The 23,386-nt window shown below is 51.0% G+C and overlaps 1 protein-coding gene across 5 annotated transcripts in view; it reads right to left on the bottom strand.

Moving 5' to 3' along the window:
- Positions 1-21,898, bottom strand: part of SLC16A3 (solute carrier family 16 member 3) — a 52,436-nt gene extending 30,538 nt beyond the window's left edge. Inside the window, exons 1-2 of one of the 5 annotated variants that reach the window (XM_073588147.1) lie at positions 16,070-16,122; positions 3,165-3,249 (exon numbers count right to left, since the gene is read on the bottom strand). The gene's annotated coding sequence lies outside the window, so the exon portion shown is untranslated. Of the gene's footprint in view, positions 1-3,164; positions 3,250-16,055; positions 16,192-21,800 lie in introns of those variants that run through there. The other 4 variants (XM_073588146.1, XM_073588149.1, XM_073588145.1 and 1 more) reach the window with 4 other exon arrangements.
- Positions 21,899-23,386: the final 1,488 nt, after the last annotated feature.

Genomic DNA, 23,386 nt, shown 5'->3' with positions numbered 1-23,386 from the left:
CGAGGAGTACGGAGAGGAGCCGCGCGTGTACGAGGAGTACGGAGAGGAGCCGCGCGTGTACGAGGAGTACGGAGAGGAGCCGCGCGTGTACGAGGAGTAAGGAGCGGAGCCGTGTGTACGAGATGTACGGAGCGGAGCCGTGTGTACGAGGAGTACGGAGCGGAGCCGTGTGTATGAGTTGTGCGGAGAGGAGCCGTGCGTGTACGATGAGTACGGAGAGGAGCCGTGCGTGTACGACGAGTACAGAGAGGAGCCGTTCGTGTACGACGAGTACGGAGAGGAGCCGTGCGTGTACGACGAGTACGGAGAGGAGCCGTGCGTGTACGACGAGTACGGAGAGGACCCGTGCGTGTACGACGAGTACGGAGAGGACCCGTGCGTGTACGACGAGTACGGAGAGGACCCGTGCGTGTATGACGAGTACGGAGAAGAGCCGAGCGTGTACGAGGTGTACGGAGAGGAGCCGTGTGTGTACGAGGAGTAAGGAGCGGAGCCGTGTGTACGAGATGTACGGAGCAGAGCCGTGTGTACGAGGAGTACGGAGCGGAGCCGTGTGTATGAGTTGTGCGGAGAGGAGCCGTGCGTGTACGACGAGTACAGAGAGGAGCCGTGCGTGTACGACGAGTACGGAGAGGAGCCGTGCGTGTACGAGGTGTACGGAGCGGAGCCGTGCGTGTACGAGGTGTACGGAGCGGAGCATCGCGTGTATGAGGTGTACGGAGCGGAGCCGCATGTGTACGAGGTGAGCGGAGAGGAGCCGTGCGTGTATGAGGAGTACGGAGCGGAGCCATGTGTGTACGAGGTGTACGGAGCGGAGCTGTGTGTGTACGAGGTGTACGGAGCGGAGCCGTGTCTGTACGAGGTGTACGTAGCGGAGCCGTGTGTACGAGGTGTACGGAGCGGAGCCGCGTGTGTGCGAGGTGTACGGAGCGGAGCCGTGTGTACGAGGTGTACAGAGCCGCTTGTGCATTTTGGCATTGGGGGGCCCATTAGAAAGTTATTATGCAACGTCGGCGGCGGGCGCTTATGACCGTGTGAAGGGGATAAGGGAAACCGCGCTTCAGATAGGAGTTCTGCAGCAGCTGCGATATGACTACGGCTCTCATGCTGGGAGAGCAAGGCTCTGTGGGGCAGCGGTTCCGTCCAGCTCAATAAACCTGTCTCCCCCTGAGGGGCTGCAGTGCCATTGTGGGGTTGGGAGCCTTAGGGTACATCCCCGTGTTGTACCCCACAGGGGCAGACTCCCACCCACCTGCCCTATATTCTCTGCTGCAGAGCCGGCTTCTTCCCACTTACCCTACTGTTTCAGGTTGCCCTATGTGCATGAGATGTCATCTTCTAGGGGTCTTTCACTTGTCCCCAGATGACTCCCAATACAGTAAATAAAGCCCCCCAGTCCTCTCCCTCCCCTGCACTAGCTGAAGGGTTCAGAGTCAGACATAGGGGAGGGGGTAATGTTATCTAGTCTTTTCTTACCTCAGGGATTTTTTGGGGTCACCCTTTGACAACTCTTATAAAGTCACCTGCTCTATTCTCACAATGTGCAAGGCAGCGGAGAAGTCTGCAGTGTAAAATTGACTGGGGGCTTTATAGTCCCACTGGTTCTCAGTCCACTCTGTGCCATTTTTAGGGTCAGGGCTCTTTTGCAGGGTTTTGACAGAACAGATTTGTGATGGTAATGTAACATAAAGCGCAGTCCTGGGACCATTAGATACTTATAAATATGCATTTCTATTCCTCCAGGAAATGTGTGAGGAAATACAAATGAGTGGGAGATTCCCACTCAAATGTGCATTTTAAAATCCACAGTGTGTCACTTGTATGTGACAAGATCCATACGTGCCACATGATTTTGTTGAGGAAAGTCCACATTGAATGTGCTGCTCGTGCGCTTACTCTTAGGGCTGACCCTCACTACAGGTCTAGTGCTGAACATTGGGGATTTTCCAGTTCCCCTATGTCAATGTCATTCAGGTAAATTGATCTGATTGGCAGTTCACTATCAGATCTGTAGCAGTGGGGACATATTAGTCAGAGACATGGCAGCCCCTCCATTCTCATCTTGTCATCTTTGACTGCTGGGACCTCGGATACCAGTGTCAGTGCTGATCACTGGCGATTTGTTAGCACAGTCCGTGTCTACAGAAGCATGTCTGGTCTGAAGTGCTGATATCTGCGATCTCATGTTTTGGGGTGCACATACACCTTACATAGCTGGCAGCCAAAAGCCCTTTTCTGAGAAGTTGGGGTCCTAAAGCCATGTTTGAATGGAGCATGAGGGATTTTGTGTGACCATCACCCATAGGCTGTGCCAGCGTGCCACGTGGTGGGACCAGGCTGGGAGCAGAAGATGGTGACCGTGGACGGCAGCGGGACGGTGGATGGCGAGGCGCAGACGGTAGGCACTGGCAGACCAGTCACGAGGCGGCGAGCGAGCAGGGTGAGTAGACTGTCTGTCTTTGACTCTCTCCGATGTCTCCGTCTCCGGTGGCATGGTGGCGGTGCCCAAAGAGCCATGACGGGAGAGGGAACAGAATCTGGGGGTCTTATGGGGGTACAATTACATTGACTTAATATGTGACCAACCTAATATAAGGTACTGCCTTTGCCACCATGCTGGAGTATGTTAGAGTTAGATGGGCACTGACTCAGTATCATCTGGTCATTGTCTGAAGATGGATGCACAATAATGGTTAAAAAAAGTTACCAAATGTTTAATAGGTTAGAGTAGAGTAGGGCCCTGTCAATAGAGTCTACCTTGTCATGGTGGCAGGCTTAAAAAATCTTTTGGTCAAAACTAAAGCTGATGGCTATGTATGTGATATGGTGTTGATGTGAGATTGGTGAGGGTGTGGTGTAGAAGTGAAGTTTTTCCAAGAAAGGGCGGAGGGATTTTGGAAGGTTCGCATGGTGGTGGAGGAGCTAGGGTGGAGGCGGAGCTGGGGGTGGAGCCTGGGCGGAGTCTCAAGGGGGGCCCCATAAATTTTGCCAGTATGGGGCCCCGAAATTCCTAGTGGCAGCCCTGCATGCGGGGTGAACACATACAGTATGTCTTTATAGGATCTAGAATGCTATGAAGCCTGATAGATCTGAACAACATGCAGGTGGGGGCTCAGGTCAAAATTTTGCATCGAGGCCCATTGGACTCTAGTTACGCCACTGACCTTTAATATTCCATCAGATCAGATGTCCACTTTTGTCAGAATACGTCAGGGCTGCAGCAACCATGTGACAACAATATTACGTGACCTGCCAGGAAAAGCAGAGCAGACATTGCAGAAACGAACTGCTGCATGAGAATATTTATATGAGATACTGAAAGTGATTTAGTAGTGGTTGTCTCCTATAAACTACCTCATAATGTGCCATTTTTGCTGGAAGGGCCATTACTAGTGGTAACAGATTAAAAATCTAACACCTGTTGTACAGTTTAAAAGAAGTACAGGTATATTTTTATTATTTTTTGCCTATGAACAGCACCCTCTTGTAGTCAGCATAATGAGTAAGCCAAGCTGCAACATCAGATGTAAGAGACTCAGTCACGGAAAAGGGTGCAATACCTTTTTAATCTTGGTGCATGGCAACAGTTTACACACCTAATGTAGAATCATGACCAGTGTGTAATTTACAGGAAGGATACAAAAGATTATATTGTGATAGTATGGTAAAACAAATGCACAATACCTCTGTTAACGAACTACAGACTACATGTACAGAGCAAGGTTCTTGCCCAGTCCTGCCCGTTATTTATTCATGCAAACTGCACGGTGCCAACTCTACCGTACCATTGTCTAACCAGGCACAAGTGCTTGCTGCTCAAAAGCTGCCTGTAAAACCCCCCGTTACACACGGCGAGATCGCTAGCGATATCGCTGAAGCGACAGCGATTTTGTGACGCAACAGCGACATCGCTAGCGATCTCGCTAAGTGTGACACGCGGAAACGACCGGCTCCCTGCTGCGATGTCGCTGATCGTGTGTGAACGTTCAGGATCATTTTTTGATCGCTGGCGTCACGCTGACCAGCATGCATCGCTGTGTTTGACGCCCCTTATCAACGACGAGCGAACTCGTTGGCGACTCCGAACTCATATAGATGGCGCTGAAGGACGCCTATTCAATGTCTGAATTGCTATTATAGACAGTGTGTGACACGGTACCAACGATCGCCGTGGTCGTTGGTGACATCGCCGATCGCTGATGCGTCGTTATGAAGATCGGCCTGTATGACTGCTTACTAGCGATGCACAAACGATCTTAGCCAGATCGTATCCTTGTCGGAATCGTTGGTGCGTTGCTACGTGTAACGGTACCCTAAGATGAATAACTGGAGGTATCATTTTGAACCTTTTGATATAATCACAGGGGAGGCCATTTGATACTGATCGGATTACGGTAACTATTTTCCCTGCATGTTTTTTCATGTTTTCTTATGATTCATATAGCAATATAGCCTTAAAACTATTCTGCGTGGGGTGGTAGCCTCTCTGACTAGGTACTCTGTGAATTTTAATAATACATTTTATAGATTTACTAAATATTTACTGAATTTTAATTTAATGGGTTTCTTCGTCATTCAGTGTGACTATTTTCACGCTGGAATTAGTGTTTATTAGGAGCCATAGTAAACAATAGACTAGAGGCCCCAATACACATATGATAGTTTAGTGGACAGCTGTTTGACCAATGGTCATTTTCCCAACAACTCCATACTCACGAATGGTCAGTTTGTCGAGCGCTCCTGTGTTCTCTAAAGGCCCCGTTACATTTAGCGATGCACCAGCGATCCCGACCACGATATGACCCGTTCAGGATCGCTGGTGCATCGCTAAATGGTCGCTAGTGAGCTGCCAAACAGGCAGATCTCACTAGCGATGCAGCAGCGGTTCAAGGTCGTACTCACCTGTCAGACGCGGCGAGTGTGACAGTCTTCCGCCTGCATCCATGGCTCGCTTGTCAGCGCCAGCAGGAAGCCGACGACAAGAAATGGACCAGGCCGATCTCGCGCGATCAGCGATGGACAGCGGGGGAGCCGGTCGGAGGCGAGTATCACATGTAGCGATATCGCTAGCGATATCACTGCTGCGTCACAAAATCGGTGACGCTTTAGCGATATCGCTAGTGATATCGCTATGTGTAAAATGCCTTTAAGACAGAGCCAAAGAGACTTATCTCTGGGCATAACAAAAGGTGCGGCTAACGGAAATATAACAGGCTCTATGAAAATTTATCTCTGCCATTGGGAGGTGATGGGGAGAGTCAAGATATCCCATGGATATCAGTAGGTTCACCAACGGTAGTCTTATGTGTATGGGGCCTTTAGTACTGCAGATTGCACTCTAATCATTTAGCACTCAAACATCGCGAGAATGTAAAACCTTTGGTACTTGGGACATGCAGCTGCCATTATCTATATCATCATCATCAAGGAGGATTACAGCATACAATTTACACACACAAACCTAAGAAGTCATACATCACAATCTATTACATAAAGAAACTAACCATTAACACAGTGCCATCTGCTGTCTGCTCAAGATAGTCCTTCTGCAGCATAAGCCTGCAACTGTTGTATATGTCAACATGAAGATGTACATTAACTTCTATGGGTGAATATTCTGGATATATTCTGTGATCTGTATAGGGAGGTGTGGGGTCTGAGCAGTGTTATCACTAACAGTGTGATCCTTTTTGGTATATTTAGCCATTACAATTAATTGCAACACTGCCTATGATTGTAATGAGATTACTACTGAAAAGTGAACACTACAGAACAGGAAGTAACAGGCTAATAATTTACATGAAGGACAAGAGCAAAATTACCTTTTGTTCCCAAATTGATATATACTGTATTTTGCAAGACAGTCATTAAATGTTTTATCATCTCCCCACTAGAGCCTGTTAAAAATGAATACAGATACACATTGTATAACCATATTAAAAAGGTATTCCAACATCACAAGTCACCTATCCACATGACTGCATGGACCACAATGCCCCTTTGGACTAGAACGTCGGTCACACACATCCACTGATAAAGTAGGCAGTCCCATAGACAATGGCCCCATTTCACCATTCATCATAGGTTTTCTGGCATCAAACTGTTTGAAATGTCGCAAACTTTTAGCAACTTTTGGCGTTTTTACGCCTGTCGGGTCCAGCCCCACCACCTTTTTGAAAAGTGGCGGAGATCAGATCATAATGTAATACGCAAATATCCAAAATACTCTGTCAGAATCCAGCCTAATCTGACAACTGAATATACCAAGAGGTGCCTTTATTATCCTATATACCTTAATACTGTCTACTCTGTTACATTAACAATAAGCATCAAGCATTTTTATAAAAGCCAGAAGCACAGCAGGGGGAATTCACACAACCTAAAGTCATACTTTCCTTAAATGTCCCTGCTGTCATTAGCCAACTCCCCATTTGATGAAGTCATTCTGGTTTTAATAATTGAGAGTGTTTTTTGTGTGGTGGCAATTCTGAGAGTTCTGCATCTAAGCTGTAATAATTTAGATCAGAACAGAATAATGAAATGTTTACCCATGATACCAAGAGTATATTACTGACAACATCAGGTCAGTGTGTGGGGCTTCCTGGTAGAGGCTGATGACATTTGTGACGACTCCTGGAGTGGACCATCTGAGATGTGGCACCAACCCACCTAGGGCGAGCTGACTTAGTGAAGACCATCCCCTATTCAGGGAGTGTCAGGGGCAAGCCCAAGGGGGTAAGGTACCGCGACTGCTGGAACCTGGTGGCCGGCTCACAGGAGACACGAGAGAGTGTGACTGCAGGATGCAACTGGGAGTGTGCTGGAAACAGGAGTGTGCAAAGCATGGATACAGGAGTACGCAGTGTACAGAACAATACAGGGCGAGTGTACGGGAGTACGGATTGTTCAGGACAATACAAGGCGTGTACACGGGAGTGCGCTAGATACTGGATAGTGCAAGGTGAATACATGGGAGCACGTATGGCGCGCACAGACAAGCATGCCCAGGAGCGGGCAAAGCAGGGCGCGTGCAAGGAAGCACACTTGAGTGTAAGACAATGCAGAGGGTGTGCCAAGAAGCACGACAGAGCAGAGTGTAGGAACCGAGCATGTGCTAGGAAGCACGGTTAGACAGGGTACAGGAGCGGAGCACAAGGCAGAGTACAGGCACGGAGAATGTGCTGGGAAGCACAGGAAGACAGAGTACAAGAGCGGAGCACAAAGCAGAGTACAGGTACGGAGGATAAGGCAGCGCGCAGCCGAGCAAGGACCAAACAGACCAAGCCAGGAAGCACAACAATAATCAGGCACCTCTCATAGGAAGAGGTAGCCTGATATAGGACATGAGCACTTGGACTTCCAGGTCAGGTCCTCCAGGACCCTGGAGAGGACACGGCTGTAGACAGAGCCAAGAAGAGCGCGCATGTGCACTAGCAACATTGAGCAACCATGGAACTAGGTGCAAGAGGTGCGCGTGCGCACACAACGGGACCCCCGGAGCGGTCGTGGCCTCGGGCGCCTAAATGCAAACAATTGTACTTTCGTCTATCAGACGCAAGTACGATTGTAGTTTGACCGCCAGGTCAGAGCGACATCAGAAGCATGATCATGCTGCTGACGTCACTCACCAGTGCGCAGAGGCGCACAAACAGCATTAGTAGTAAGTTCTCCAGTAGAGCTGAAGACACCGAAGATTAAGAGTAACGGGGAAGATTTATTCTGTGGGAGATTTAATCTGTGGGAAGGAGATTTATTGGGAGGGTGGGAGAGATTTAGTGTAACGGGGTTGGGGAAGATTTAATATAACAGGGGGAAGATTTGAGCACACAAGTTTGGGAAGCAAGGAGGTGAGAGGTGCGCACACAATATGGGAAGAGTGAGAAATCTGAAGAGACAGTATGAGACGCAAGGGTGGAGATGGGAGATATGTATGAGGAAACAGTATGGGGGACAGGTGACAGCATGACAGAGTGGGGGTATGGGTCACAGTATGGTGAGTGGGGGGGTGGGTGCAGACACTATGGTAAGTGGGGGGTGGGTGCAGACACAGCATGGTGAATGGGGGAATGTATGAGGGGGATGGGTGAAGACACAGTATGGTGAATGGATGGATTGTTGCAGACACAGAATGGGGAGGATGGGTGCAAAAGGAGTATGGGAAGCGAAGGGGAGAATGTATGCGGACACTGTATGGGCAGCGAGTGAGGGGATGGATGTGAACACAGGATGAGTAGCCAGGAGAAAAATGTATGCAGACATATTATGGGAAGCAAGGGAGATGTGATATGTGGGTGGACACACCACATGTGCAGCCGATGCGGCTGCATCGGGGCCCAGAGGCTCCAGGGGGCCCATGCAGGGCAGCTAAAAATGAGGGCAATCTGGAGAGAGCAGAGCAAAGTACTGCAGTGCGCAGGTGCTGGGTCTCTCTGAGCGTTCCCGGCGCCTGTGCACAGGGCAGATAACTATGCCTGGGCAGGAGCGCGATGCCGGGGAGCCATGAAGCAAGCATGAGGGTGGCATCGCAAGAAGATGGGAGGCACTGGACCCAGAACTGTGACACCCATCGGACCGAACCCCCCCCCCCCCCCCCCCCCCTAGCGTTGGCTAGATATTTTTTATTCAGGAGTATTATAATGTCAATGCTATTTTTAAGGGTAACGTGTGGGGATGTGCTGCACAAGACCCGAGAAGATGGAAGTCTGCAGAGACGGGCTGTGGATGAGAAAAGTCATCATGGCGTCTGGACAAGAAAAAGACAAAAAGACAAAGAACGACTCCAATCAGAGACAACATCATCTATAAGGTACCTGGATGTACCGTATTTTTCGTATTATCAGACGCGCTCTTTCCCAAAAATTTTTGGGTAAAATGGGGGTGCGTCTTATAATGCAGAAATACCTTACTGGCTGCGGTGGAGCAGGGTCCCAAGGTCGCTGCTGGAGGAGGCAAGAGTGGAGCATTTCTGCAGGCCACAGGCTGGGATGAGGGAGTGTTCCGATGTGCGCCGCTGCGGGTGTTCGATGGTTCGGGGGCTCTGCCGACATTTTGTGAAAGCCCAGAGCCCCCGCACTTACATGGTTTACTGTGTGGTAGACTTAGGGAAAATGGCTGCCTGGGCATGTGTAGATAGAGATCTCGGCACCAAGATCTCGGGAGATGAGATCTCAGTGCTGAGGCTCATTAAAGGGTCGACTTTTATGACTGCTACTTCCAATAGGTGGCACTAGTGGTCTAGTCCCCTTCTTCTCTGAAGAGGCAATTTGCATTTTTAATTTCCCAGAAGAGCAAGCCTGGTGTATAAGTCTCCTAACTCTGATATGCCAGGCTTGGCTTGTCACTCTCCACAAGGAGAAACGTTACCCCTTACATCTTATACATAGAAAGACATAGGAGCTGTATATACAAGGAGGAATGTATTCCCTCGTGAATCTACAGCAAAAACAGCCTGTTACACATGCAAATTTTCCACAACATATTTGCAGCAGAAAAATCCATGTTGACGCAGCCCGAGGGCACGTTCACACACAGAGGAAACAAAGTGATTGCAAACCTGTGGATCTACAGTGGATTTCACGTTTTTCACTGAACGGGAAGGCAACAATCCACAGTTTTTCTGAAACAAAATGAGCAGGATTCTGCAGCATGCAAGCTTTTCTGCATGGATTATTTCTGCTACATGGCTAGGCTACAGAAGATACAAATTAAATCCGTTGTGGTTTTTGCGGCAGATTTCCTGCTGTGGCAATTTTGGAGCAGATAAGTCTCAGGGAACATACGGTAATAAATGCATATGGCCACTCAAAAGAACTCCAGTATCAGAAATGCTAAATTTCTAGCCCTAGAATAGTTCAGAGTTGTACCTTACATCAGATTACCATATAATACAAATAAACTCCATGTTAGGAGGCTGCCAAGCTATTCTTAACCCACGTTAGAGTTGGCGTTCCCGGAATGCCCCCTGTCCACAGCCCTGGATGATTTCTGGGTCAGGGTGGGTGTCCTTTCAGTGACATTTACACCTCAGAAGTCATTCTCACACATACACCAGAAATAACCTTGTATCTTGTCATGCCAACAGCTGACCTATTTTTGGGTGCTTGCTCTTTAGGTTGGATATCTGCCTGGTTCATTTTTTCAATACTTTGTATTGTGGCTGATCAGACTGGTATAAAGGACTCATACCCATTTGCGAGAAAAAAAAGGTCCGATTTGGACGAGTGCTATGTGAGTGTCATGTGATTTCCATGCGATTTTTCCACGGAACATCCGTGTGACATGCGTATGCAATGCAGAGAGAGAGAATAGGTGTATATATATGTCATTGACACACACATACAATATATATATATATATATATATATATATATATATATAATGTATGAGAGAGAGAGAGAAAAAGATTGAATAAGCAGGACAAAAAAACGCAAAAGCATTCAGGTGCAAGCCTTCACGGCATATACCAAACCTCTAAATAGTCCTTCAAACACGAAAGCAGCACACCATGAGAGTTTCAATAAAGTGCTATTTAATAGCCCATCAGGCTATGTGCCCATGCAGCAACGTTTCGGTCCAGTGAGTGCGGACCTTTCTCAAGCCGCTCCCAGCTGTCAGTGCAAAAGTTCAGCCACTGCAGCGCTGAGCTCCTGCACTGAGATCGGGCTGGAGATGCTGAAATTTCAGCCTCTCCTGGCCGATCGCTGCTGTGTTTGGTCGGTCAGATTGACTGACCAATCACAGCGCTTGGGGTGCAGGGACCGACTGCAAGGGTCCCTGTACCCCTTGCTGTGCCTCTCAGCTGTCATAGACAGCAGTTGGCACTGAACTATCACTGCGCGACAGTTCAAAGGGATGACGTGCTGCACAGTCCGTCCTGGTGCGGGAAGTTACCTCCTGCCATGACGGACTGTGCATGTCCATAGACATTAAGGGGTTAAATAAAGGATTTTTTTCTTGCTGAGTGTTTATTTACAAATTTACTATGGGCATAATAATGGAGGCATCTTATAGACAGCTCCCCATTACTAACCCCTGAGCTTCATGTCAGCTGACAATACAAAGTTGACATCAACCCCAACCCTATTACCTCACTTGCCACCACCACAAGGCAAGTGGAAAGAGTGAGGTTAACTGTCAGATTTGGGGTGGCTGAGGGCTGATGTTGACTGCCTGGGAGGAGGGGGGTATCTTTGGCCCCTTCCAGGCCATTAATATCACAGCTGTCTGTTTAGCCTTTGCTGGACTGACATTATAGGGGGACCCTACATCATTTTTTTTCTGGGGTCCCCTGTAACATCACCAGGAAAGACTAAGCAAAGAGCTCTGAGTTGTTATTAATAGCCTGTGAATCTTTTGGGATAGTGTCCCATTCTGTATGGAGCAATATATGGGGCCCATCATATACTGTTTGGAGCATTATATGGGGCTAATTATAATGTATGGAGCAATATATGGGGCCCATTATTCTTTATGGAGCATTAGACGGGGCCCATTATACTGTATGGAGCAATATTTGGGGCCTATTATATACTGTATGGAGCAATATATGAGACTCATTGTTCTGTATGGCGCATTATATGGAACTAATTATACTGTATGGAGCAATATATGGGGTTCATTATTCTTTATGGAGCATTAGACGGGCCCATTATACTGTATGGAGCAATATCTGGGGCCTATTATATACTGTATGGATCATTATATGGGGTCCATTATTCTGTATGTAGCAATATATGGGGCTCATTATTCTGTATGGAGCACTATGTGGTGTCCATAATACTGTATAGAGCAATATATGGGGCTCATTATTCTGTATGGAGCACTATGTGATGCCCATAATACTATATGCAGCAATATATGGGGCTCATTATTCTGTATGGAGCACTATGTGGTGCCCATAATACTGTATGGAGAAATACATGGGGCCCACTATTCAGTATGGAGCACTATGTGGTGCCCATAATACTGTATGGAGCATTATATGGGACTCATTATTCTGTATGGAGCACTATGTGGTGCCCATAATACTGTATGGAGCATAATATCGGGCTCATTATTCTGTATGGAGCACTATGTGGTGCCCATAATACTGTATGAAGTAATATATGAGCCTCATTATTCTGTAAGGAGCACTATGCTGTTCCCATAATACTATATGGAGCAATATATGGGCCTCATTATTCTATATGGAGCACTGTGTTCCCATCTATAATATAACGCGCTAAGTGTCACTCTGTCCGAAGCCTTTATAGACTGCGCAAGCGCGATGCGCCTGCACAGTCTGGCTCCAGACAGAATGAGGCATCCAGCGGTGACGATTATGTATGCCGCCTGAAATGGCGGCATGCATACACACTGCATACCGCTATTTCCGACGTTATACTTACATACATACCTCTCCCGGAGCAGCGTTGCCGCGGCGCTTCTCTTCGGCCGGAGACCAGGGAAGGAGTTCGACCTTAATCGCGCATGCGCATAGCGCAATCCGGCACCATTTTACTGAAGACACATTTGCAGTGTGTCTTCAGCAATATGGCGCCGGACAGAGCTATGGGCATGCGCATACTTCGGCGCCACACTCCTCCCCCGGCCTCTAGCAGAACGTGACAGCGCTGGAGCACAGGAAAGAAGGGTCAGTATAAATGTTTTTTTTGTATGTGTGTAGTTTAATATGGGTGAGGGCGAGCATACATATCAGGATAAGGGGGTGAAGGGACCCTGCATACCAGGAAAGGGGGGAGAGGGGACCATGCATACCAGTATTGGGGGGTGAGGGGACCATGCATACCATGAAAGGGGGGTGAGGGGTTGCATGCATACCACGAAAGGGGAGTGAGGGGACCATGCAATACATGAAAGGGGGGTGAGGGGACCATGCATACGACAAAAGGAGGGTGAGGGGACCATGCATACCACGAAAGGGGGGGTGAGGGGACCATGCATACCACGAAAGGAGGGTGAGGGGACCATGCATACCATGAAAGGGGGGTGAGGGGACCATGCATACCATGAAAGAAGGGTGAGGGGACCATGCATACCACAAAAGGGGGGTGAGGGGACCATGCATACCATGAAAGAAGGGTGAGGGGACCATGCATACCACGAAAGGGGGGTGAGGGGACCATGCATACCACGAAAGGAGGGTGAGGGGACCATGCATACCACGAAAGGGGAGTGAGGGGACCATGTATACCAGGATTGGGGGGTGAGAGGACCATGCATACCAGGAATGGGGGGTGAGAGGACCATGCATACCAGGATTGGGAGTGAGGGGTAGCATGCATGCCAGGATTGGGGGTGAGGGGACCATGTATACCAGGATTGGGGGGTGAGAGGACCATGCATACCAGGATAGGGGGGTGAGAGGACCATGCATACCAGGATTGGGGGGGGTGAGAGGACCATGCATACCAGGAAAAGGGGGGTGAGAGGACCATGCATACCAGGAAAAGGGGGGTGAGAGGACCATGCATACCAGGATGGGGGGGTGAGAGGACCATGCATACCAGGATAGGGGGGGTGAGAGGACCATGCATACCAGGATAGGGGGGGTGAGAGGACCATGCATACCAGGATAGGGGGGGTGAGAGGACCATGCATACCAGGATAGGGGGGTGAGAGGACCATGCATACCAGGACAGGGGGGTGAGAGGACCATGCATACCAGGATACGGGAGTGAGAGGATCATGCATACCAGGATAGGGGGGTGAGGGGACCATGCATACCAGGATTGGGGGGGGGGGGTGAGAGGAATATGCATACCAGGATAAGGAGGGTGAGAGGACCATGCATACCAGGATAGGGGGGGTGAGAGGACCATGCATACCAGGAAAAGGGAGTGAGAGGATCATGCATACCAGGATAGGGGGGTGAGGGGACCATGCATACCAGGATTGGGGGGGGGGGTGAGAGGAATATGCATACCAGGATAAGGAGGGTGAGAGGACCATGCATACCAGGATAGGGGGGGTGAGAGGACCATACATACCAGGATAGGGGGGTGAGAGGACCATGCATACCAGGATAGGGGGGTGAGAGGACCATACATACCAGGATAGGGGGGTGAGAGGACTATGCATACTAGGATACGGGAGTGAGAGGATCATGCATACCAGGATAGGGGGGGTGAGAGGACGATGCATACCAGGATTGGGGGGGTGAGAGGACCATGCATACCAGGATTGGGGGGGGGGTGAGAGGACCATACATACCAGGAAAAGGGGGGGTGAGAGGACCATGCATACCAGGATAGGGGGGGGGTGAGAGGACCATGCATACCAGGATAGGGGGGTGAGAGGACCATGCATACCAGGATAGGGGGGTGAGAGGGCCATGCATACCAGGATAGGGGGGTGAGAGGACCATGCATACCAGGATATGGGGGTGAGAGGACCATGCATACCAGGATACGGGAGTGAGAGGATCATGCATACCAGGATAGGGGGGGTGAGGGGATCATGCATACCACGAAAGGGGGGTGAGGGGACCATGCATACCAGGATTGGGGGGGGTGAGAGGAATATGCATACCAGGATAAGGGGGGTGAGGACCATGCATACCAGGATAGGGGGGGTGAGAGGACCATACATACCAGGATAGGGGGGTGAGAGGACCATGCATACCAGGATGGGGGGGTGAGAGGACCATACATACCAGGATAGGGGGGTGAGAGGACCATGCATACCAGGATACGGGAGTGAGAGGATCATGCATACCAGGATGGGGGGGGTGAGAGGACCATGCATACCAGGATTGGGGGGGGTGAGAGGACAATGCATACCAGGATTGGGGGGGGTGAGAGGACCATGCATACCAGGAAAAGGGGGGGTGAGAGGGCCATGCATACCAGGATAGGGGGGGTGAGAGGACCATGCATACCAGGATAGGGGGGGTGAGAGGACCATGCATACCAGGATAGGGGGGTGCAAGGACCATGCATACCAGGATAGGGGGGTGAGAGGGCCATGCATACCAGGATACGGGAGTGAGAGGATCATGCATACCAGGATAGGGGGGGTGAGGGGACCATGCATACCACGAAAGGGGAGTGAGGGGACCATGCATGCCAGGATTGGGGGGTGAGGGGGCCATGCATACCAGGATGGGGGGATTGAGGGGACCATACATACCAGGATAGGGATAAGGGGGTACCATGCATACCAGGATTGGTGGGTGAGGGGATCATACATACCAGGATGAGGAATAGGGTGCCATGCTTACCAGGATTGGGAGGGGGGTGATGGTACCATGCATCCCAGGATAGGGATGAGGGGTGCCATGCACACCAGGATAGGAGGGGGGCAGCACATACCAGGATGGGAGACCATATACCAATAAAAATGCTCGCCACCCGGGCGTAGAACGGGTTCATAGCTAGTAATACTATATGGAGCAATATATGGGGCTCGTTATTCTGTATGGAGCACTATCTGGTGCCCATAATACTGTATGGAGAACTATACTGTCCGGTTTCTGAGCTATTGTAGAATTTACAATAGATATTACTCATGTAAAGTAAGAAGTAACTGAAACCTTTGGCATTGTACTATCCCTATATTTATGTCGTATCTGTGCATCATGTATTGTGGTTTGTGTTAAAGGGGCCCATTGAAACTCTTTCACCCGGGGCCCACGAAAACCTGGAGTCGGCCTGCTGACAGCAAGTGCTGAATACAACTCCCATCATTGTTGCCTGGTTGCGCTAATCTTAGGGAGACCAGGCGACAATAATGAGAGCTGCCTTCAGCAGCCGGTGCCTGGGATCAGTTCACCAAACAATTTTGCCCCTAGTTACATAATGGGGAAAAAGTGTATGTATGTATCAGGCCCGGATTGGTAATATAACCAACCGAGCATTTTCCCGCTGGGCCGCTGTCATATGGGCCGCGGGCGGCAGCGCCCTCTCATCAGGCCGCTTGCCAGCTGATGCTTCCTGCCGCCAGCCCTCTGCGGACACGGCGGTTATAGTTTCCAACCCTCCCGGGATTTTTCTATCCCACGCTGCAGGGAGATAAGCCGCCACGCCACACCCCACCCCCACGCACCCCATCCTCACCCGCAGCCACTCACAGCGTCGCTTGCCTGCTCTCTTCTCTGTACACAGGACCTGTGATGAGGTCACAGGAGGGGAGGAGTCAGGGGTCACATGATCAGGAGCCTTTGTCCAGACCCCTGATCATGTGACCCCTGACTCCGTCCCTCCTGTGACCTCATCACAGGTCCTGTGTGTACTGCCCTGCCTCTTGGTGTCTGCCGGACTCTGCTGTGCTGGTTGTCATGGTGCTGGATGAGGGAAGTATGTGTGGGGTCAGGAGGGGTTTACAGGGTAGATGTAGCAGAGCTGTGTGTATGAGGTGTACGGAGCGGAGCCGTGTGTGTACGAGGTGTACGGAGAGGAGCCATGTGTGCATGAGGTGTACGGAACGGAGCCGCGTATGCGAGGTGTACGGAGAGGAGCCGCGTGTGTACGGGGTGTACGGAGAGGAGCCGTATGTGTATGAGGTGTACGGAGCGGAGCCGTGTGTGTACGAGGTGTACGGAGAGGAGCCGTGTGTGTAAGAGGTGTATGGAACGAAGCTGTGTGTGTACGAGGTGTACGGAGCGGAGCCGTGTGTGTACGAGGTGTACGGAGCGGAGCCGTGTGTGTACGAGGTGTACGGAGCGGAGCCGTGTGTGTACGAGGTGTACGGAGCGGAGCCGTGTGTGTACGAGGTGTACGGAGCGGAGCCGTGTGTGTACGAGGTGTACGGAGCGGAGCCGTGTGTGTACGAGGTGTACGGAGCGGAGCCGTGTGTGTACGAGGTGTACGGAGCGGAGCCGTGCGTGTACGAGGTGTACGGAGCTGAGCCGTGCGTGTACGAGGTGTACGGAGCTGAGCCGCGCGTGTACGAGGTGTACGGAGCTGAGCCGCGCGTGTACGAGGTGTACGGAGCTGAGCCGCGCGTGTACGAGGTGTACGGAGCTGAGCCGCGCGTGTACGAGGTGTACGGAGCGGAGCCGCGCGTGTACGAGGTGTACGGAGCGGAGCCGCGCGTGTAAAAGGTGTACGGAGCGGAGCCGCGTGTGTATGGGGTATATGGAGCGGAGCCGTGTGTGTACAGAGTGGAGCCATATGTGTACGGGATGTACGGAGCGGAGCCAAGTGTGTGTACGAAGCATACAAAGCGGGCTTTTCCCACAGACACAGGAGTACACGGCAGAGCCCCGAGGAGCATTTTAAAACTTACACATGACGTTCCACCGGACGTGATGCGCTGGAAGCTGACCGGAAATGAGATAATTTCATGGGGAGATTGTGACGGAACTAGGAATGCTTCAGATCCATCACCATGTCCTCCTCCGACAGCGCAGACAGCAGGATCGCCTTGGAATCGGGGGTGCCGGCCGTGTGAGCGGATCATGATATGTCCTGCATCGGGAGGCTCAGGTGGGCATTACAATGGGAGCCGGGCTGCTATAGTATCTTTATAGAATCTTTATTTCTTTCTTTCTCTGTTCTTTCTTTCTCATTCTCTGTACTGTCTTTCCCTCACTTTCTTTCTCTCTCTCTGTTCTTTCTTTCTCTCTCTAATCTTTCTTTTTTCTTTCTCTCTCTCTGTTTTCTCTTTCCACTCTTTCTTTCTCTTTCCTCTCTTTCTTTCTCTCTGTTCTTTCTTTCTTTTCTTTACTTCTTTCTTTCTCTCTCTCTCTGTTCTTTCTCTGTTTCTTTCCCCTCTTTCTTTCTCTCTCTGTTCTTTCTTCTTTCTCTCTCTGTTCTTTCTTTCTCTCTCGCTCTCCTTTCTTTCTCTCTCTCTCTGGTTTCTTTTTTCTCTCTGTTTTCTCTCTTCCTTAGTGCCAGTCAGTGTGCCCATAATGCCAGCCACTGTGCCCTCAGTACCAGTCAGTGTGATCAGCAGTGCTAAATGGGTGTGGTTGGACCTGGACATGGGTGTGACTAGTTGCGAAATGGATGTGGCCAGGGCATGGCCTGAAATTTGCAGCGGCTACGCGCGCCGCAGTCTTTGTCCCTCTTTCCCTTCTTCAAAAGTTGGGAGGTATGATAGGGGCGGCTATGACCAGGGGGTCTGGTTGCCCAATGGATCGCAGTTCTGCCAGGAATTCTGTCACCGTGCGTACAAAAGGGGACAGAGCTTTGGGAGGAGTACTGTACCTAAAAGCAATAAATAGGACTGAGCTGAAATACTGGGCACAGCTGTGACTACGTTATATAGCCATGTTAATCTCCTCTCACTTCTTGTAACCTACAAGTGTACGAAGATATTATATAGTCACCATGTGACTAGTGGGTCTGTGTAACTGCAAATGCAATGGCTGAATTTTAGTCCCAGTCCGGCCCTGGTATGTATGTATGTATGTATGTATGTATGTGTGAATGTCCGGGATTGGCATGTGCACTGTCGCAGCTACAGCCACAAAATTTTGCACAGTCACACGTCTGGACCCCGAGAGAATCATAGGCTATGTTGTGAGGCGAAATTTACCCCGCACGGTCCAATTCACCAAACAATTTTGCCTATTATTTTTATTATTTCTATGGTGTTATCGTCCTTCTGTAAAGCTGGAAATAACACAATTTATTACCGTGACAACACAGACCACCTTCTGACACAGACTGCAGGGGGAGCCCAGTATCACACAGGATAGGATTAGATACATGGCTCAGCAGTCAGTATCACACAGGATAGGATTAGATACACAGCTCAGCAGTCAGTATCACACAGGAGAGGATTAGACACATGGCTCAGCAGTCAGTATCACACAGGATAGGATTAGATACACAGCTGAGCAGACAGTATCACACAGGATAGGATTAGATACATGGCTCAGCAGACAGTATCACACAGGATAGGATTAGATACACGGATCAGCAGTCAGTATCACACAGGATAGGATTAGATACACATGGCTCAGCAGGCAGTATCACACAGGATAGGATTAGATACACAGCTCAGCAGTCAGTATCACACAGGATAGGAATAGATACACAGCTCAGCAGTCAGTATCACACAGGATAGGAATAGATACACGGCTCAGCAGACAGTATCACACAGGATAGGATTAGATACACAGCTCAGCACACAGTATCACACAGAATAGTATTATATAGACGGCTCAGCAGACAACGGCTCAGCAGTCAGTATCACACAGGAGATGATTAGGTACACAGCTCAGCAGACATTATCACACAGGATAGGGTTAGATACACAGCTCAGAAACAGGATGTGCCAAAGGAGAGGACATTTTCATTCCAAGAATTCCACTCATTCCATCTGATTTGTTTTTTGATTTTAAACGCCTCCAGTTTCCAGTTCAACTGCTATTTGCAATGTCCATTAACAATGCTCAGGGACAGTCCTTGAAAGTAGTAGGGATCAATTTGCAATCTCCATGCATTTCTCATGGTCAACTTTACGTGGTCTGTTCAAGAGTTGGATCTGCCAAAAATCTGTTCATCTTTGCACCAAAAGGAAAAACCAAAAATGTTGTTTATCAAAAGGCTCTTGAATGAGTTGAAAATAAAATACTATCAATACTTGGGCAATCGTTTAGTTAATTTGTGTTGCAAATCTGTAGTGTTGAATATATGATGTGAAATGTTTTTATGTGCAATATAATCACTATAATTTGTTATAACTAACCACAGTTAGTTACTATGCCCAGGCAACGCCGGGCTCTTCAGCTAGTTTTTATATAAATTTATGATTGAGGATAAGGTCACATTTGTATGTAGCTGAAAAGTGGGGCCCTGGAGTTGGTTACTGGTGGGCCTTTGGCATCCCACTCCGACACTGGTTCTGCTACATGATTTCTGTATTAGCCATCAGTTATTGATTGCCTCGATAAATATATAGGGTGTAATAGGGAATATCACGCCAATTGCGTTTTCTAGGGTGCCAACCTCTGTGGTTAGGTAGGGCTGATAGTAGTCTGATAACAGGGTAATTTTTTTCTCCCCTTTATAGTATTTGGCCGCAGGACCACCCTTCATTCTGTGTTTTACCCCATATTGGATACTGCATACAGTTTGGGGACAGTTAACAAACTAGTGTAGCTTGATTTTATTTTTAATTTTTTTTTTTCAGATTTTTTTAATAAGTAACTAATAAAGTCAATGTGTTAATTAGAGTAAATTTCTGTGAAATGAAGAGTAGATCATTATTGCAGGATACATTTCCTATTTAGATCAATAGGAAAGCCGGATGCCAGCCAGAAATAAATAACGTTTTGACGGCCCAGCACACAAACCTAACAGACTTCAAATCAGGTCTCAATTTAATTCTATTTAAACCCTTAAAGTAACCCGAGAGTATTAATCCTCCCTACATCAGCAGCCGCCAGTGAGATGGGAGATACAAGGGAGATCACCATAATGGCACAGGACAACAGATGTCTTTGCCATGGCAGCTGCTAATAAGTTTTATGCAAATTGCCAGACCTGCATTACGTGGTGCTAAGAGATCAACAGCCGTTGTTTAGGTGGGGGGAAGCTGCCATACACAATCTGCAGGGGACAACTGCAGATTAATTAATAAAAAATAAATAATAAATTAAAAAAAAAAAAATTAAAAAAGCCAGAGTTTATTCTCCAGCGCGTGCATGCAATTCAGTGCATTTAGCACAGATAGCAGCAGGAAGGAAAGTTATACAGCTTCTAAAACCCTTCCAATATTTACTACCTGTTGATCCAGACAAAGTGCAAAGAGCCAAATGCAGCCCCCCTACTGCTAGTGTATGACCCCCCCAGCATGCCTGGGTAGGCTACAGATAGGTCATCTCCTCCAGCCGCATCTGAAGAGTCACTAAAACATCATTTAAAAAAATAAATAAATACAAATCAATTCTAAATACTAACGATCATTCATAACCATAATCTCCAATATATGGAAATCATTGCGGTTTCCAAAATGTCTATCCATAAACCATCAATATCACAATTAGAATAATAATAATAATAATGCAGTAGCCTTGTCAGTGACTCAGATTATTAGCAATCTCTTCGATAAGGAGGCCCTGGACAAAGTATTTCTAATAAGCTGGAGATGGAAGAGAAGATTGGTAACTGATACAAATAGGAAAATACAGCAAATAATACACGACAAACATCACACACTGACCCAGAGCAATGCAATGCAGGGCAGACCTCCCCCCATGGAGACCACAGCCCATACAGCCTCCATACCCAGACCCCTGATACTGGCATACACTGGCACCTGGGGGTAGGTCACTTGTGTATCACATTCATTCATACAAAGCTGCACTGATACAAAAGCGTTAAACCCCACCAGCAGACGCAGCACCACACCAGCCCCGTGCCCATGGCATAGCCCACACCTACAGCTCTGCTGCACCAGCTGTATAGGGCTGTGTCCAGTGCGCTCCTCTCCGCGGGCACCTGTACTGGGGCAGCCGCTCCTCTCCGCGGGCACCTGTACTGGGGCAGCCTCCCCTCTCCGCGGGCACCTGTACTGGGGCAGCCGCTCCTCTCCGCGGGCACCTGTACTGGGGCAGCCTCCCCTCTCCCCGGGCACCTGTACTGGGGCAGCTGCTCCTCTCCGCGGGCACCTGTACTGGGGCAGCCGCTCCTCTCCGCGGGCACCTGTACTGGGGCAGCCGCTCCTCTCCGCGGGCACCTGTACTGGGGCAGCCTCCCCTCTCCCCGGGCACCTGTACTGGGGCAGCATCCCCTCTCCCCGGGCACCTGTACTGGGGCAGCCGCTCCTCTCCGCGGGCACCTGTACTGGGGCAGCCTCCCCTCTCCGCGGGCACCTGTACTGGGGCAGCCGCTCCTCTCCGCGGGCACCTGTAGTCCGTGCAGCCGCTCCTCTCCGCGGGCACCTGTACTGGGGCAGCTGCTCCTCTCCGCGGGCACCTGTACTGGGGCAGCCGCTCCTCTCCGCGGGCACCTGTACTGGGGCAGCCGCTCCTCTCCGCGGGCACCTGTACTGGGGCAGCCTCCCCTCTCCCCGGGCACCTGTACTGGGGCAGCCTCCCCTCTCCGCGGGCACCTGTACTGGGGCAGCCTCCCCTCTCCGCGGGCACCTGTACTGGGGCAGCCGCTCCTCCCCGCGGGCACCTGTAGTCCGTGCAGCCGCTCCTCTCCGCGGGCACCTGTACTGGGGCAGCTGCTCCTCTCCACGGGCACCTGTACTGGGGCAGCCGCTCCTCTCCGCGGGCACCTGTACTGGGGCAGCCGCTCCTCTCCCCGGGCACCTGTACTGGGGCAGCCTCCCCTCTCCCCGGGCACCTGTACTGGGGCAGCCGCTCCTCTCCGCGGGCACCTGTACTGGGGCAGCTGCTCCTCTCCGCGGGCACCTGTACTGGGGCAGCCGCTCCTCTCCGCGGGCACCTGTACTGGGGCAGCCTCCCCTCTCCCCGGGCACCTGTACTGGGGCAGCCGCTCCTCTCCGCGGGCACCTGTACTGGGGCAGCCGCTCCTCTCCGCGGGCACCTGTACTGGGGCAGCCTCCCCTCTCCGCGGGCACCTGTACTGGGGCAGCCTCCCCTCTCCGCGGGCACCTGTACTGGGGCAGCCGCTCCTCTCCGCGGGCACCTGTACTGGGGCAGCCGCTCCTCTCCACGGGCACCTGTACTGGGGCAGCCGCTCCTCTCCGCGGGCACCTGTACTGGGGCAGCCGCTCCTCTCCGCGGGCACCTGTACTGGGGCAGCTGCTCCTCTCCGTGGGCACCTGTACTGGGGCAGCCGCTCCTCTCCGCGGGCACCTGTACTGGGGCAGCCTCCCCTCTCCGCGGGCACCTGTACTGGGGCAGCCGCTCCTCTCCGCGGGCACCTGTACTGGGGCAGCCGCTCCTCTCCGCGGGCACCTGTACTGGGGCAGCTGCTCCTCTCCGCGGGCACCTGTACTGGGGCAGCCGCTCCTCTCCGCGGGCACCTGTACTGGGGCAGCCTCCCCTCTCCCCGGGCACCTGTACTGGGGCAGCCGCTCCTCTCCGCGGGCACCTGTACTGGGGCAGCCTCCCCTCTCCCCGGGCGCCTGTACTGGGGCAGCCGCTCCTCTCCGCGGGCACCTGTACTGGGGCAGCCGCTCCTCTCCGCGGGCACCTGTACTGGGGCAGCCGCTCCTCTCCGCGGGCACCTGTACTGGGGCAGCCTCCCCTCTCCGCGGGCACCTGTACTGGGGCAGCCGCTCCTCTCCGCGGGCACCTGTACTGGGGCAGCCGCTCCTCTCCGCGGGCACCTGTACTGGGGCAGCCGCTCCTCTCCGCGGGCACCTGTACTGGGGCAGCCGCTCCTCTCCGCGGGCACCTGTACTGGGGCAGCCGCTCCTCTCCGCGGGCACCTGTACTGGGGCAGCCGCTCCTCTCCGCGGGCACCTGTACTGGGGCAGCCTCCCCTCTCCGCGGGCACCTGTACTGGGGCAGCCGCTC

Source organism: Dendrobates tinctorius, unplaced genomic scaffold (genome assembly GCF_039654945.1).
Source record: "Dendrobates tinctorius isolate UK_male_01 unplaced genomic scaffold, ASM3965494v1 ptg000103l, whole genome shotgun sequence".
Lineage (NCBI taxonomy): Eukaryota > Metazoa > Chordata > Amphibia > Anura > Dendrobatidae > Dendrobates > Dendrobates tinctorius.
The sequence above is the reverse complement of the archived record's forward strand: the minus strand, read 5'-3'. Positions and strand labels throughout refer to the sequence as shown.